The 18,199-nt window shown below is 44.7% G+C and overlaps 1 long non-coding RNA gene across 1 annotated transcript; it reads right to left on the bottom strand.

Moving 5' to 3' along the window:
- Positions 1–8,657: 8,657 nt before the first annotated feature.
- On the bottom strand, positions 8,658–14,090 carry LOC112316045 (uncharacterized). Its single transcript, XR_002975958.4, has 4 exons — positions 13,026–14,090; positions 10,903–11,076; positions 9,875–9,982; positions 8,658–8,992 (listed from the first exon to the last, which is right to left on the bottom strand). It is a non-coding gene; the product is annotated as an uncharacterized lncRNA (long non-coding RNA).
- Positions 14,091–18,199: the final 4,109 nt, after the last annotated feature.

Genomic DNA, 18,199 nt, shown 5'->3' with positions numbered 1-18,199 from the left:
GTGATTCCAGTTCTGGGTATATATTCAAAGGACATTAACGCTGTCCATGGCGGCATTGTTTACAACAGCCAAGACATGGAAGCAACCTGAGTGTTTATTGGTGGACGAAGGAATAAGAAAATGTGGTATTACATACATATATGTGTGTGTGTGTGTGTGTGTATAATTGAATATTATCCAGCCATAAAAAAGAAAGAAATTCTGCCATTTGCAACAACCTGGTTGCTAAGCAAAATAAGTTAGACAGAGAAAGACCAATACTGTGTAATCTTAAAGTGGAATAAAAAAAAAATACCCGAACTCTTAGCAACAGGAGATCAGTAGCTGCCAGAGGCTGCTGAGAGGCTGGGAGGCGGGCGGAGGCGGCCAAAGGGCGCAAACTCCCAGTCCCGGGACGCCCTGGTCAGCTCGATGGCTACAGAAAACTAGTGCCGTTGTAGATGCTTGCACGTTGTGGAGAGTAAATCTTAGAAGTTCCCTCCACGTACCCACAAAAATGGTGACTATGTGAGGTGATGATGTGTTACTTAATCTCACTGTGGTCATCATTTTGCAATATATACATACACCAAATCATTACGTTGAATACTGTAAACTTACACAATTTCATTTTTCAGTTAAATCTCAAAACTAGAAAAAAACCTCATTATAACAAGGGAAATGCAAATTAAAAAGAGATTATACTTTTCACCCATCAGATTGGCCAGCATTTTCAAGTCTGGTGGCAAGTGTTGGCTTACACGGGTCCTGTGATACCTTATTGGTGGCAGAGTAAAATGGTACAGCTAACTTTCAAACGCCTTGGCCGAATCTAGCCAAATGTGCTTGCCTCATGACAGTGTGATTCCATTTCCCGGTGCCAGTTCAAGGCCATAGCCCACATCAGCCCACAGCAGCAGGGATCTCCACGGGGCACTGGGGCCAGACTGCAGGTGCTGGGCGAAGGAGGCCTAAGGAGACTGGCCTTGCTGTGCTGTTTCCATTTTTTAAAGTTATTTATTTAAATTAATTTACTTTTATTTATTGATTTTAGAGAGAGAGAGAGAGAGAAAAGAAGAGAAAGAGAGAAACATTGATGGGAGGTTCCATTTATTGATGCATTCATGGGTTGCTTCTTGTATGTGCCGTGACCCGGGATTGAACCTGTGACCTTGGTGTATTGAGACAACACTCTACCAGGTAGATAGCTACCAGGTAGGACTATCTTTTATATATTTATATACGTTTTATATATATATTATATATATTTATTTACAATATATTATAATATATTTATAATATTATAACATTAACATAACAACACATTAGAATATATTGTATATGATATTTATATATTTATTATAATATATTCATAATATTCATATACTATATAATATAAATAAATATATTTATATATTTATAATTATATAAAGATATATTTATATTTAACATTATAAATTTATATATTTAACACACAAATATTATATTTTAATATACAATATATGTATTACAATATACTTATAGTGTATTTATAATATAGTTATACATATTTCATATATAATATAAAATAATTATAAAATAAATTTATAATTATAAATATACGAATATATTTATTACAAATATACATTTATAAAATATAAACATATTTATTAAAATATAAATTTATAATATATAAATAAATTCATAGTATATTATATATTTATATTATATGTATATATATGAAGAATATATTCATGCATTACTTATCTAATTAAAAGTTAAAAAATTCAGAAATATTTTACAAACATGGTTCTCAGGAAATATGTGGGAAAAGGTAAAAAATGAGAGGAAAACAGTCTCTATTGCCTTTTTAGTCATTTTTCCTCCGCTGGATTTTTTCACGCACTGTTTACCCCAGAGCTATGTTGAGAAGGCACAGTTTTGTATTCTACTTTCCCTATTAACTTCATTAACAGCCTTGGTTAACATCTGTGACAGGTCCACGGGTGTCTCTCTCCCCTCTCTCTCGATGGCCCGAGGTAAGGAAGGCGTGTGGGCGGGGGGTAAGCGTGAAGGTTGGGTGGGGCGTTCTGCGCGCTCTGGGCATTCACAAGGAGAGTTCCTCAGCCTTGACACCTTGAAGTTTTGGTCTGGGCAATTCCTGCTCACGGGAACTGCCCGTGCACTAGAGCATGGTTAGCAGCATCCCAGGCCTTTCCCCATTCAATGCCGTACCACCCCCCACCCCCCCGACACTGTGACAACCGCAGAGGTCTCCAGACATCGTTAAAAGTCACCTGGGTTAGGGTTGCCAGATTTAGCTAAAAGCAATAGAGGACACCCAGTTAAATTCGAATTTGGATTTGAGATAAACAACAGATGACTTTTTAGGTATGTGGCTCATGGAAGACACTGGGGGACATACTTCTACTGAATTTGCTTGCTTATCTGAAACTCAAACCTAAGTGGATGGCCTGCATTTTACCTAGCAACCTAGGGATGGGGTGGAGGGGTCACCCTCTGTCGGTAGCGCCCGCTGTAGGGTGGCAGATGCAAAGGAGAAGACAGAAGGGGCCCTGGCTCCAAGGGGCTTGCAGTCCGGCTCCCGGTCTAGTCGTGGGAAACGAGCACGGCAGCACTAAAGGTTCTTCAGGCACCTGGCTTGCTGGGCCCTTCAACTCCTGCTTCTGCCCCCTTCTCCTACTCAAACTGCTCTCCCCAGGCGTTTCCATGACCTATCCACATTCTGTCCCCCATGGGCAGAAATCACTGAAACCCAAAGAACTACTGGGAGCCTCCCTCTAGTGGGCTGGCGGCCAATCTCCCCAGGAAGCACAACTTGGAGTCTGGGAGAGCTTCAAAGAGCAGGCGCCTGGGGCCTCCTCCACTCAGGGTTTGGGCAGGCAGGGCCTTTGGGGCTGGACCCACTGGGCCTGGCAGGGGTCCCTGAGGGAGGCGGTGAGATTCAGAAGCTGGAGGCAGTGGATGAGACAGCCCAGCCCTTTGATAAACTTCACTGCGTGTTCCCTGTGTGCCAGGACCTGTGTTCACGGCTGGGGAGGCATCAGTGATCAGTGGGGCTGGTCCTTGCTCAGGTGGGCAGGTATGGGAGGTGCCGGCAGGGAGCGCAAGCACCGCCCAGGAGAGGGCATCCAGATGACCAGTGTGTCCAGTCTGCAGGACAGAGGGGTGATCAATGAGTGGTAAGTCAAGCCCTGGACATATGTGGAGTCCAAGGTGCCTGAGACATCTGGGGCAGACGTCCAGGGAGCAGAACTTTGGGTCTGGGCTAGGCAGAGAAGTGTGGGCAGAGCCCTGGCAGAGGATGAGCACCAGAGCTGGTCGGAGAGAGAAAAGAGGGTGAGGACAGGGCCTGGGAGCCTCAGTGTTTAGGGACAGTGAGGGGCACTGGGAGAAATGGTCAGAGGGATTGATGTCGGGAAGCCAGTGAGGAGTACCCGGGAGGGGGCAGGCAACAGCAGCCAGCACTGCTGGGAGGCGGGCCAGCTGGGGACGGCGGTGGAGGATATGCGGACACTACCCAGCACAGTCCTGGGCATCTCACTTCAGGATGAACGTTCACTTGCAGAGAAGACCCAGGGGAGGACAGGTGTCATCGGAGGAAATGTTGGAATGCACTGGGGATGCCAGCAGGAGAAGGAGGCCTCCCCAGGGCCACCCATAGCTGCAGCCCCAGAGACTCAGACTGCCTTGGCTCACTCTGCTCCAACCCAGCTAAGCTAGTCTTTGGACATGCTAGACGGGTTCCTACCTCAGGGCCTTTGCACCTGCTGCGCAGCCTCATTTCCTTAAGGTTTTTACTCAAATGTTATCCTCTCCAGTAGGCCTTCCCTGACAATCAGTTTAAAGTAGCGACACTCTCTCCCAGCGTTACCTAGTCCCCTTCCCTACTTTGTGTTTCTCCAAAATACATTTATCATCATCTAATGAAATCTATATTAAATATTTTTTGTTTTGATTTGCATGGACGTGTTCACATAGTTCAAGATTCCAAGCTGAGCCCAGCCTTTTGCTGTTACAGACAGGCCTGCAGTCAACAACCCTGTGCCTAATTCCTTTCCCATGCCGATGAAGCTCTTGCCCGCGTCCCAGAAGTGGCATTGCTGGGTCAAGGGTAAGCACATTTATAATTTTATCTTATTAATTTTTTCCTGCTCTTCTGACTAGAATGAAAGCTCCAGGAGAGGGCAGGATTTTTAAACATTTTATTCATTTTTTTTTTGTCCCCAGTGCTTCCAATGTGGCTTAGCACATAGTAGGTGCTCAATAAATTACATGTTGACTCAATGAATGACCTCATACCTGGAAGCCTGAAGATGTGCTCCTGAGGGTCATTCCACTCTGCCTCCTCTCCAGCCTCGGGGCTATGGATCACTAGCGACTCCTGGACACAGCCGATGGTCCCTGCCAGCCCCACGCCCGCTCCAGAAACCGAAAGTCTTTTATCTGAGTAGCTACAGGGGCGCTGTTCCAAGGCTAACTGTTCTCCCCCCCACCTCTCTCTCTCTCTCTGCTTCCCTTACTTTACCCAGGAAGACATTTAAGAAATATGTCTACTAGGCAACATGCCTCATTTCACTTCTCAATTCCCTTCGCTGCCTATAGTTTCTTCTTTTTAAAAAATGTACAAAATCACTAAATTCTTGAAGAATGATCAGGTGGCAGAGAGACTGGGCTAATGTTCAAAGATGAAATTCATTCATGGAGTGAAGTTTTTTTTTTAAAAAAGCTTTTATTTATTTATTTTTTAGACAGAGGGGAAGGGAGGGAAAAAGAGAGGGAGAGAAACATCAATGTGTGGTTGCCTCTCACGCACCCCCTACTGGGGACCTGGCCCTCAACCCAGGCATGTGCCCTGACTGGGAATCAACGGGTGACCCTTCGGTTCACAGGCCGGCACTCAGTCCACTGAGCAGGGCAGAGTGAGGGTTTATTTTGTGCCTGGCCCTGGGCTGGCAATGAGAACGCGATGAAAATTATCCCTGCAGGAGGGGGTTCACCATTCACATTCCTGGGGACAGAGCACCAAGAAGTTTCCCTGTGGGCAAGGACTCAGTACCCGCCTCGTCCCCATCCCCCACAGAAACCAGCTGGTTGGCATTTGAGTCCTCCGGACCTCAGGGCAACAGTGAAGAGGCTGACTCCACTAACTCTCTGATTGTCTCTCCTGTCAGAGGGACTGTTTTTTTGTCGTTGGTTGCTTGACTTTTGGTTTCATGTCTCTGGGAGTGTCTGTTGATATTTGTGTGAGTCAACTGTTCAGCTGAAGGGAACTCAGTCATTCCGACTCCAGGTGCTCCCCTTCAGGCCCCTTGGGGAGCCCCGGGTCGAATCAGGACTTCTCCCATGGCCTCCCAGTTTTCACCAGAGCGGGGAGGAAGGAGAGGGAAGAAAATCTGAAGCCAGACTGCCCTGGGTTCAAACCCTGGCCTGACAACTTACTAACTGTGAGGCCTTGAGCAACGAAGGTCAAAGCCCCCTTCATCCTGCTTCCGGCACTGCCGGTCCTTTCCGCCCCTCCTTTCCGCGCCTCCTGTAACCTGGCCACCACGATAAAGAGGATTGAAGGGGTAAAGCCCAGAACCTCTGACTCAGGGTTGGAAGGAAGATTCCATGATGGCAATCTGTGTGCCTCAGGCCAGGCCACCGCCTTCATCTTCACGGCGAAGTGGGCTCTTTCTAACGAAACCAGGGATCCACGGCTGCAGGCCACCTGCGAGGGTCTTTTGCAGCTGCAGCTCCAAACGTGTTTTGGCTTCTAACTTAAACTTTTTAGGTTTTCTGAGAAGTTCAGATATAAATTCAAGCACTGTTTAGATCTCTTTATTTGCATCTGGCACTAAGTGTCCATAACCTGTGTAGCCAGGAGTGCTCTTGTTAAACTCTGCTAAATAGAAAACTCCAGGAAATCCCTAGACATTGGGCACCTGCCTCAGTGTTTATGCTGGAATGGGCAGTGATTGCCGTATTTCTATACAGACTGGGCCATCAGGAAAAGGTCCTTCGCCCTGGCCAGGTAGATCAGTTGGTTAGAGCGTTGTCCAAACATGCCGAGATTGCAGGTTCGATCCCTGGTCAGGGCACATACAAGAATCAACCAATGACTGCATGAATAAGTGGAACAATAAATCAATGTATCTCTGCCTCTGTCTCTCTCTTCTCCTTCCTCTCTCTCTCTCAGATCAATAAATTTGAAAGAAAGAAAGAAAGAGAGAGAAAGAAAGGAAGAATTCTTTTAGACCGAAAGAAACGGGATTCTTTTGTCTGTAAGAAACTGAAGATTTGAGAGAGCTTGAAGCAGCCTGAACTTGAAGGCTACCCAGTGGTTATTTCAAGAGATGACAGTGATTAAGACAAAGGGTGTGGCTTAAACACAGGAACAAAACTATCCCGGCAGATCTGAGATGGAGACGGGCTCAGCCGAGAGGGAAGTGTCATTGCCAGTCCTTGAACTGGTGCTGTCTGAAGCGGAATGTTCCACTGTAGCCTGGGAGAGATTTAGGAGACAGAGCAACAATACTCGCCCCGTAGACCTTGTTTAGATTCTGACTCAAACCAACCAATTGTAAAAAGGAAAAAAAAGAGAGGTATTTAGGGAAATTTGAAAACCGAAGAGATATTTGAGGTTGAGATCGTGATAACCGTCAAAGCTGAGTGACGGGTACATGGGGTTCGTTTTGCTCTTCTTTTTACCTCTGCATATGTTTGAATTCTTCCATGATCAAAGTGAATTACAATAAGGCCAAAAAAATGGAGTATTTCCAGTGTTAAGATCAAATACTTCTCTTTCCTTACATAGCACCATTGCTTAGCATCACGCCACCTTTTTGTGTACTTCATATCTGAACCACAATTTTCTGGTACAGGTTTGTGTTTTTCCTGGAGTTTCTTGGCCCTTTTCCCATTAGTGCCTGAGAGGAGAAACACGTGCCTTTTTTTTACCATGTGACTAAGAGCTTCTAGCTTCTTAACTGTACTCCCTACTGACTGGAATTTGCTTTCTTCTTGAAAACATTTTTAAGACACTGTTAATCAGAGCGTCTGTTTCCCTGTTCTAGTTTAATTCAGACACTTCCAGGAAGACAGTTACCACCCTGAGAGCTCTGTTCGGTGTGGTCTGGGTTAGTCCTACTGTTCTTGGAGGTTCTGCGTGTCAGGCCGGGCTCCTCAGGAGCAGGGCCGGAGAGACGAGTTTTCTGGTGAAAGTGAGACCGCTCTCAGTTAATCACGGTCACCAGGACACAGCAGGGAAGCAAGGAAGTGTTCTCGGCAGGAGACTAAGCTCGGCTTGACCCCACAGAGGCTCTGGAGTTTACCCCCTGAAACCTGGGGGGCGTGTTGTGCAGCCACTCACAGCAGCTGGGCGGTGGGCGCACCAGACGGGTGAAGGGGGTTTGAGAGCCCCACCCACGACGCCAGTGGTCCTCGTACTTGTTGAAACAGATCGCTGGGCCTCACCCCGACAGTTTCTGATTCAGCAGATCAGAAGTGGCGCCTGAGAATTTGCGTTTCTGACGTACGGCCAGATTCAGCTCCTGGAACTATACTTCGAGAATCAAAGCACTACCTTACATGGTCCTTGTTTGCTTTCTTAGACCACGGGCTCAAGTAATTTGTTCAGCAAGAGCAATTTTTTCAAACGTGGGCGGTAAAGTTTATGTTCTTACAAGGCCACGTTGCCTCTACTAGTTGTTTTTTGTTTGTTTGTTTGTTTTAGTTTGGCGAGTTCAAAACCGTCCCTCAGAATGCTGCAGGTCTTTGTCCATAAGCTTCTAGCTTCAGAGAAGCCGGCGGCTAATTTGATCTTTGTTACCTTATAGATAACCTGTTTGTTACAGAGTCGTTGGGCTGTCTGAAACCTCAGGAGACCCCGGCTGCATGATTTTTCTTTGATTCTGATCAGCATTCAATGAACACTTTTTAAAAAAATTTTTATTGTTATTCAATTACAGTTGTATGCCTTTTCTCCCCATCCCTCCACCCCCCCCCCCCAGCTGAACCCACCTCCCTCCCCCACCTTCACCCTCCCCCTTGGTTTTGTCCATGTGTCCTTTATCAATGAACACTTTTAATCTGATGTATTTTTTTTTCCCATTGCTCTGGGCTTTTCTTCTATTATTTCTTTGATTATTTTCCCACCTCTTTTCCCTTTTCTCTGGAATTCTCATTACACAGATATCAGGCTTTTGAATTGATCCCTTATGACTTGATTGTTTTCCCCTTAATAAAAGAAGATTCTTTTTTGTCTCTATATTCTTGGAGAATTCCATGACTTTTGCTTCTAGACACTTTTAAGTACTCTTTTTATTAAAAAAAAGATTTTATTTATTTATTTTTAGAGAAAGTTGGGGAAAGGAGGGAGAAAGAGAGGGGGAGAAACATCAATGTGTGATTGCCTCTCATGCACCCACCCCCCAACTGGGGACCCAGCCCGAAACCCAGGCATTTGCCCTGACCGGGAATCGAACCAGCATCTCTTTGGTTCTCAGGCCGGCACTCTATCCACTGAGCCACACCAGCCAGAGCTAAGTACTTTTTTTTTTTATTTTGCAGAAATAATACAGAGAGTTCCCAAGTACCTTTCCCCCAGTTTCCTCTCTTAGCACCTTACATAACCATAGTACATACATCAAAACTAAGAAACACACATTTCTACATTACTATGACCAAACTCCAGGTTTTATTAGAATTTCAACAGTTTTCCCATTAACATCCTCTTTCTGTTCCAAGGCCCAGTGCAGCACACCACACTGCCTTCGGTCATTCTGTCTTCTGAGTCCACAGTGTGACAGTTTCTCAGACTTTCCTTGTTCTATGTCATTGCTGTTGTTTTTTTTTTTTTTATCACTTTCACAGTTTTGAAGCATACTGGTCAGCTCTTTGGTAGGACATCCGTCAGTTTGGATGTTCTTCTCCTGGTTAGACTGGGGTGAGATGTTTTGAGGAAGAATACCAAAAAGGTGAGGGACTCCTCACATCCCATGGTATCCGCTGGTGACCATAACCTTGATTACTTGATTAAAACAATGTGTTAGATTTATCCACGGTGACATTACTATATTTTCCCCTTTCCATACTCTCTTCTTTGGAAGTGAGTCACTAAATCTAGCTCACATTCATGTCGGGAGAACCAATTAAGCTCCATCTGGAGAGGAGAGTAGCTACATATGTTATTTGGGAGTCTGCTGTAAGGGAGATTCATCCCTTTTTCCCATGTGTTTATTTATTCAATCTTTTATTGAGGCCAGCACAGACTCATGTATACTTATCTTAGAGTTGGGGTTCTATTCCAATACTACACTATTTGTTTCGTTGCTCAAATTGTCCCAGCTCGGCACTGGCAGCCCTTTCAGGTCGGTGTGTCCCCCCCTGACACACCCCCTCCTGACTTATTTGAGCACTTCCTTACCTTCTGGTCCTAGCTTCTAGACTTTCAAATTATGTGTTTTTCATTTTGGCAACTATATATTTTTTTAGATTTTATTTATTTATTTATTTTTAGAGAGCAGGGCAGGGAGGGAGAACCAGAGGGAGAGAAACACCCTTCAGTTGCCTCTTGCACACCCCAGCTGGAGACCCAGCCTGCAACCCAGGCACGTGCCCTGACTGGGAATCAAACCAGCAACCTTTGGCCAGCACTCAATCCACTGAGCCCCACCAACCAGGGCAAGCTACTACATATTTTTTAATTTCCCAGAAAAATTTCCTGTTTTCTGATTGTTCCTTTTTATTAGCAGCCCTTTCTTGTTGTATGGACCCAATATATTCCCAAATGAGAATTTACTTCTAATCATAATGTTGTAAGTGCTGTTTCTTGGATTTAAAAGATCAGAATTTCTCTCTAGACAAAGCACGAAAGACTTAATTATAGTTAAAACATATGTAAGCAAGATACCTCTTGGCAACGTAAAAGCAGTAGTGCGGTTGTCAGAGTCGGCAGGTGGGGGGAGGGCAGGTGAGAACAGGTGCTGGCTCCACTTGACGCAGAAGTCAGGAGACACAGCTGAAGCAGATGGAACCGGAAATAAAGGTTTTAAACAGTGACTGAGCTTGAAGAAATGATCACTAGACCAATGAACCGACATTGTAACTAACACAGTGGAAGGAATTAGAAGATGAGAAGTAGTGTGAACAGGTCTCTTCATGTTTTCATGAGTGAATATGATAATTAATACTGAAAATTAATTCAGTTCATCAAGAGGGGGAGGTATATGCGTATTAATCAGATTTGTGGTGAAAGCCACCACATCTCAAAGCAGAAAAGATTACGGGTTTCTTTTAGAGAGGCACCTAGAGCAGGGTAAGATAGGATGGAGCAAGACTGAGTTTTCCCTTACTAATATTCTGTACTGAAGCGTTTAAAAAAACAAACCCGATCAAAATAACATTTCATAAAAATAATGTGCATGTTTGTAACTGTCAAACGCAACGACAGGCCCGAGCCCGATAGAACGCGCAGGGTGGGAGGGGAAAGGACAGGCGGATGAGACACAGTGTGCTCAGGGTGTGGCCGCAGAAAGCAGCCCGCCTTGGGGAGGGGGTTTCCCAGAGGCAGGGCCCCTTTCCTCGGCTCCTTCATCATGTTTATTCATCAACAGTTTTCCTAGTACTGGCTGAGTTTCAGACCCTGTTTGGAGGCAGAGGCTTGGAGCTACCTTTGCTCTTGATATTTAAACCACTTGTTACAAGAGACTGCTCACCCTAGAGCTGGCTCCCACCCCAGGAGGGGTGTGTAGTCCACGTGCACTTTCCTTTTCCCGGTGAAGGAGTTTGGGGCAGGATTCCGGGAGGCATGGTGACCACCCCTCCTGGTCTGCCCTCATTGTCTCGGTTATAAAACTGGAAGTCTTCATCTCAGGAAACCCCTCATGGGCAAAACCTGGGCATTTGGTCACCCTTGCCCAGGGGCAGTGCTAGCCCTACCTCTCACTTCTCCTTGGTTTTTGCTCCGCTGGAGGACACCAAAGATGCCACGGCCTGTATCATCTCCGGAGCTGAGAGCGTGATCTGCGTTCTGAGTTTGGGGTGGGAGGGTCCTGCAGTCATAGGGTAGGTGGGTAGCAGATCAGGAAGCTGATGATGCTGACTTCTGGATGGCTAAGGTGAAGGGAAGACGGTACAAGTAAGGGAAGTGGAGAGATGGGGTGAGGTAACTTAAAGAAGGGCAACTTCTTTGCCTCCAAAATTGCACGTCCGGGAGCGTGCCATTTGACCTTGGGAGGAGACCAGATTGTTATACCCACCCATTCCTTAAAATGCACATATTTAATATATATCTGTTGAGTACCTACTATGTACTATGCTCTGATTACTAAGGATGATCATTTATTAATCGAGCCCTGTTTTAGACTCCGGGGATGTCGTGAGGAACCACACTGATTCAGACAGATAGAGTTTACAGACCGGAAGGGGTGTTGACAATTGCCCTGTGGGGCTATCCACTTTTTAAATCCATTTGTCTGTCCTTACCCCATACGACTGTCTGTGCGTGCCGCTACACACAACGTCTTCGTGACTGTAGCTTGATACTAGGTTTTAAAGTCATGCGGTACGGGCCCTCCAACTTCGCCCCCCGCCCCGAAGATTGATTTAACTAGTTCCATAGGAATGTCTACCAGAAAAAAGCTTATTGGGATTTTGACTAGGGTTTTATTGAATTTATAGATTGATTCTGGGAAAATAACAGCGTGATATTGTCTTTCGAGCCATGAACTTGACATACTTCTTTACTTACTTAGCTCTCCTTTCATTTCCCTCAACAATGTTTTATAATTTTCAGTGTAAGGGTAAAGGTCTTGCATGTCTTTTGCTAAATTTATTCCTAAGTATTTATGTTTTCAGCACTCTTATAAATAGAATTTTAAGTTTCATTTTCAATCCCTTCCTGCTGGTATATAGAAACACAATTGATTTTTACATATTGACTTCATTTAGTTCTAGTAGTTGTACATTCCTCAGTATTTTCCATGTTAGCAAGCATGTCATCTGCAAATAGATAGCTCTACTTCTTTCCCAATCTTTGTGTATTTCATTTCTTTTTATTCTTTATTGCAATGGCTAGAATTTCTGGTATCGAGTTAATAGAACTGATGAGAACTGAGATCCTTATTTTATTCTTTATCTTAAAGGGAAAGCATTCAGAAAGGTGTAGAGATGTTCCTTATATTCCCCACCCCCACACATGTAAGGCCTCCCCCACCAGGGCGGTACATTTGTTACAACTGATGAACATACACTGATACATCATAACCACCCACAGGCCCTAGTTTACGTTAGGGCTCACTTTGGATGTTGGATATTCTAGGGGTTTGGACCAATTTATATTTTGTATCCACCGTTATAGTATCTACAGAGTATTTTTACTGTCTTAAAATCATCTGCGATGACTTATTCATCCCTCCCCTTCCCATCAATGCCTGATCTTTTTACTGTCTCCATAGTTTTGTCTTCTCCGGAATGTCATATACTGCATTTTTGGGACTATAAGACACACCCCATCCCCCACAAATTTGGGAGGAAAATGGGGGTGCATCTTATAGTCTGCATGTAGCTTACCTGGCTTGCTGGGGGGGGGCGGCAGTGGAGTGGGTGTTTTTTCCTATTTTCCCCCTCTAAAACCTAGGTGCGTCTGATGGTCCGGTGCATCTTATAGTCTGAAAACTACGGTAGTTGGAGTCACACAGTACGTAGCATTTCAGACCAGCTTCCCTCACACAGTAAGATGCACTTCTGTTTCCTCCCTATCTTTTCACTACTCGATAGCTCATGTGTTTGTATCACTGAATAATATTCCATTGTTTGGATGCGTCCCAGGTTATTTATGCACACACCTACTGAAATCCATCTTGGTTGCTTCCCAGTTTGGGCAATTATGAACAAAGCTGCTGTAAACATCTGTATGCCAATTCTTGTGTGGACCTAAGTGTTCAGTTTATGTAGGTAAATACCAAGAAGCATGCTTGCTAGATTATATAAGAGTATGTTCAGTTTAGTTAAAAACCCATAAGACTGTCTTTCAAAATGGTTGTACCATTTTGTATTCCTACCAGCCTTGGGTGAGAGTTCCCGTTTCTCCAAATCCTTGCCAGCATTGGGAGTAGCCAGTGTGTTTTGGATTTTATCCATTCCAATAGGTGTGTAGTAGTATCTCACTGCTGCTTTAACATGCGTTTCCCTGATGACGCACGATGTGGAGCATCTTCAGCAGCTGACTTGCCATCTGTGCATCTACGGTGGTGAGGGGTCACTTCTTTTTCTAGAACTGAGATTACATGGTATTGCCCACAGTTCAGTGAAACGATTCTTTGTCTTTTGTTCCTGCAAATTAGATAATTTAGACTGATCTTCAAGGTCACTCATTCTTTCTTCTGCTGCCACCAATGAATAGTAAGCCCAACAAGTAAATTTTTCACTTCAAATATTGTATTTTGGGCTCTAAAATTTACATTTGGTTTTTTTTAAGGTTAATTTTATTTTCATTTGAGAGAGACGGGAAGGGACAGAGAAAAAGAAACACTGATCAGCTGCCTCCCACACGAGCTGCAGCTGGGAACCGGCCGCACCCGGCATGTGCGCCAACCAGGAATCGAACCAGCGACCGTTCGGTTATGGGACGACGCTCCAACCAACAAAGCTGTGCCGGCCAGGGATCCATTTGGTTCTTTTTAATTTTTGTGTATTTCTGTGCTGAAGCTCAGCCATCTGTCTACTCATTATGCACCTGTTTGCCTCTACGTTCTTGAACATATTTATAGTAGCTGACTTGAAATTCTGGTGTGATCATTCCAACATCTGGGTAACCCTGGCGTCTGTCCCTATTGACTGCTTTTTGTTCGACTGCGGGTTCCATTTTCCTGTTTTTTGTTTGTTTGTTTTTCGCATGTCCAATAATTTTTATTTCTGTACTGGACGTTTTAGATGATACGCTGTGGGGACCCTGGATTTTGTCGCCTTCCTGTGGGAGGGCTGACTTTTGCTCTCACAGGCAGTTAAATCGCTGGCTGGTCATCGTGGACTGCGGAAGCCCGATCACAGGCCCTGTTAGTGCAGACCCGTTCATTTATTATTTGTTAAATAATTAATGGTGTAGAAAGTTTCTTTTAGCTTAGCTGTTATTGGTAATGTCACATAAAATTTTAGGGCTGTTGTCAAATTTGGTACAAAACTTTAATGTTTTTATATATGAGCTTTAAGGCCTTTTTATTCATTATTTTTTGTATATAGTAACTAATCTTAAATATACATTTAGTTTTTAACTAGCTTGACGTGGAGGCCCTCCCTGTCATTACTTTTACATTATTTTTTTTCAATATCAGTATTTTGTATCAAAACTGGAAAACATTTAAAAAATTGCCAATTAACTTGATTATTAAAACTATTTATTAAGTGAATTCCTCCTATTTATTAGGAAGAATAGGAGGAATAACTCCTATTCATTAATCAAACTGCTGAGCAATCTAAGAGTACATTCATCACTTCTATTTGGAATTTATCTCTTCCTCTTAGTTAACTGCCCTTTTGGGGAGGATCTGAGAAAATATTGTTACAGTTCATCACTTAACGTTTCAATAGTTTCTGTTGATTTTATCACTTAGTTTTTAAAAAATAACCTTATTGAGGCATCTTTTACATATAAGCATATCATATAATTAATCATAATTTCAAGTGTACAGTTCAGTTATTCTTTTTAGTAAATTTACTGAGTTGTATAACATTTCCTTTACCCCGATAAGACCCCTCATGCCATCACTGGTAATCCTCTCCACCCTCCTCTCACCGCTGCCCTCGGCAGCTGTTACCTGCTTTCTGTCTCTGTAGATCCGCCTTTCTGGGCACTTCATATAAATGAAACCATACAACACACGGTCTTTGTGTTTAGCTTTTTCACAAAGGATAATGTTTCTGAAGATTATCCATGTTATAGCAAGTATTTGCATTTAATTTATTTTTTCATATTTTATTTAATTTTTATTGATTTTGGAGAGAGAGGAAATGAGGGAGAGAAATAGTAAATGAAGTGGGGAAAGAGAGAGAGGGAGGGAGAGAGAGAGGGAGAGAGGGAGAGAGAGAGGGAGAGGGAAGGAGAGAGAGAGAGGGAGAGAGAGAGAGAGGGAGAGGGAGAGAGGGAGGGAGAGAGAGAGGGAGAGAGAGAGAGGGAGGGAGAGAGAGAGGGAGAGAGGGAGAGGGAGAGAGCCATCGCTTTGTCGTCCCACCCATTGATGCACCCACTGGTTCATGCTCGAGTGCGCCCTGACAAGGTATCAAACCCGCAACCTTAGTGTATCAGAATGATTCTCTAACCCACTGAGCTACCTGGCTAGGGCTGTATTTTACTTCTTTTAATTGCTGAATAATATTTCTTTGTATGGATACACTGCATTTGATCTACCCATTTTGTCTATCCATGTTGATGGACTTTTAGATTGCTTCCAATTGTTGGCCATTGGGTCTATTTTACTTTGCCTTTAATCTTGGGCCAAATCCCCAGGCTTGAGACACTGTCTTTATTGTTAAGGTGTAGCACTTCTGAGGTTTCAGTGGAAAACCCAAGGTGTTTACTAAATTGCAATCACTTGGAGAAACTGAAACTTACCTTCCCTGTGGTGGGAAACGTCTAAAATCTCTGCTCAGTTCTTTCAGCTTCCTAGCTGCTACTTTCCAGCGAAAGTCACCCCCGTGCACACACAGTTAGGGGTCAGCCAAGGCCTTGAGATCAGTCTCTATGCAGATTTGGAGTCTTAGCCCACTGTTGCTCCCCTTTCCAGGGCCCCCTTCAATTTCTAGCCATTGTAGCAACCCCAAATTCCTTCCTCTCTCAAGGTTTCTGCTTGAGTTCTAGCTTCCCTGTACTGCCCACAATGGGGAGGTGTTTCAGGGGAAATACATATAAAATTAGATTTCACCCAGTGTGATTCCCATCTTTCAAGAATGAAATTCTCTCCAGTTTGACTGTTTTTGCTTGCTCTCCACTGCCTTCAAATCCTTGTCATACTTTGTTCAAAGTTTGTATTGCTATCTGCAGGAGGGTTATTCTGATACAAGATACTTTATCATGCCCTGGCTGGTGTGGCTCAGTTGGTTGGAGCATTGTCCCGTTCATCAAAAGTTTGTGGGTTCAATTCCCATTCAGGGCACATACCTAGGTTGCGGGTTGGATCCTCCGTTGGGGAGCCTATCAGAGATAACCGATTGATGTTTCTCTCTGATATTGATGTCCCTCTCTCTCTCCCTCTCTCTCTCCCACCGCCCCCCTTCCTCTAAAAGCAATGAAAAATGTCCTCGGGTGAGGATTAAAAAAAAAGATCCGTTAGTATTACTAGAATCAGAACCAATCTCTCTCTCTGTCTCTGTCTTTTAGAAAGCTAGCAATACTGAGACAACCTGGCAAAGGCTTTTCTGTTAACAAGGGCATGCGTCCTTTCCTGTCATCTCCTGGCTCTGAGTTCTTACTGTAGCTCACTTGGCTGCATTTCACAGTAAAGTGGATGTTTGTATTTTTTGGCTACTCAGCCTCTAAACTCCCTTCTTATGTTTGGGGAATCCTTCACCCTATGATTCTCGGAGTAAGATAAAGCCTGCCTCCCACTATGGAAATCACAAATGCCAAAAACACAATTTCTGGGTCCTGCAGAGGGCCGAGTCACATGACCTAGGGCAAGAGCACATGACTAGGCGCAGCCAGTCAGATGCATGGAGGACTTGGGCTCAAAGCTGTAGGTCCAGCCAAGAATCCTTTCTGGTGAGAGATGGCAGTGGCCACATCTAGTTTCTGGGGCTAGGCTTAGTGCTGGCAGTAGCGGAGGAATGAGATACGGCGTACTTTTTTCATCAGTTGCAACTTCCTGAATATCCTGCCAGTGCGTTCTTTGTATATGTAAGTCAGCCGGAATTGGTTTTGTTGACTACAAACGAGAAACTCGAATTGTCCACCTAGTGATAGTTAAATCCCACCGCGAAGAAATCTGGTTAGACAAATGTAAAACATGCTGGGAGCTGACCCATCCATGAGCCTGCTTCCTCAGGGTACGGCCCCTCCTCCTTTTCAGCCCCTCCCCTCCCTTCTCTGTGCTCTGGCCACAGATCCATCTGAATTCCTCCAAAATGTCTTGCTCTCTCCTTCCTCCCTGGCTTTGCAGCTGTTGAATGTCCTCTCCCTGGAATGCACTTACCATTCCTCCCCTCAACTGCCCACACCACCTCCTAATTGGTCTCCCCCTCTGCATCCCCTCTGGCTCATGTCCAATTCATTCTTCACACAACAGCCAGAGCCATCTTTGCAAACGCGTGTCTGAGCGTGCCACTGCTCTACTGAAAATGTTTTAAAGCTTCTTTACTGACCTTAGGATAAAGACCAAATTCCTTAACACGATCCCCCAGGTAGACAGATACTTAGGAGACAGTTGTCCAGGACTGGCTGGATAAAGATTGAGGGGATCGAAGGAGGAATCCAGGGGTACACGCAGATTTCTGGTCTGGGTGGAGGCAGGGAAGCTCCCTAGTGTATTAACCTTTAACGTCTCCAAGGCATGTACCAGTCACACACAGATCCTCTGCTGTACAGGGAGCCGAAAACCCATCCCGCCCCCACCCCACTCACTCGCACTTCAGCCTGACATTCAGCCGCCTGACCAGCTAAGCGGATGCTTTAGGTCTGAGCTGCAGCTCTACCTTTTATTTGCTATGTCCTTGGCTTAGGCACTTTCCCTCTCAGAGCCTTTCTTTTCCCATCTCTGAAGCAGGAATAATACTTCTTTCCTCTCTATCTTTTGGTAAGGAATTATTATCGTGAGTGGTAAAAATTGAAGCATGTGACTGGCCCAAGTTGGGACCTAGCTGGAGATGACCATCTCCTATGAGCCTCAGCGGTAGAATCTATTTGCCGTTTAGAAAAATTACTCTGGCTTTCATGTGGAAGACGTATTAAAAATGGGTTGACAGTAAGGAAGGAGCCCCTGGGCCCCTCAGCCATGAGTGCCCTTGGAGAAATGCGTGGGGAGGTGGTCTGCGTGGAGCGTGGAACAAACAGACCTTCCCCACACCTCAGTAACCCTGGGTCCTGCACTGTCCACTGTCCGTGCCTCAGCAGGTGCTGTTGGCTCTACCTCCAAATACACACGGACCTCTTTATTTCCCTTCACTCCTGCGGCCGCCACCCTAGTCTAAGCCGTCATCCGCTCTCTCTTTCTACTGCAATCGTGGAATGCCCTACTTCTGCTCTTGT

This window comes from Desmodus rotundus, chromosome 5 (genome assembly GCF_022682495.2).
Source record: "Desmodus rotundus isolate HL8 chromosome 5, HLdesRot8A.1, whole genome shotgun sequence".
Lineage (NCBI taxonomy): Eukaryota > Metazoa > Chordata > Mammalia > Chiroptera > Phyllostomidae > Desmodus > Desmodus rotundus.
Note: the sequence above shows the minus strand (reverse complement) of the source record. Positions and strands in the feature narration are given on the sequence as shown.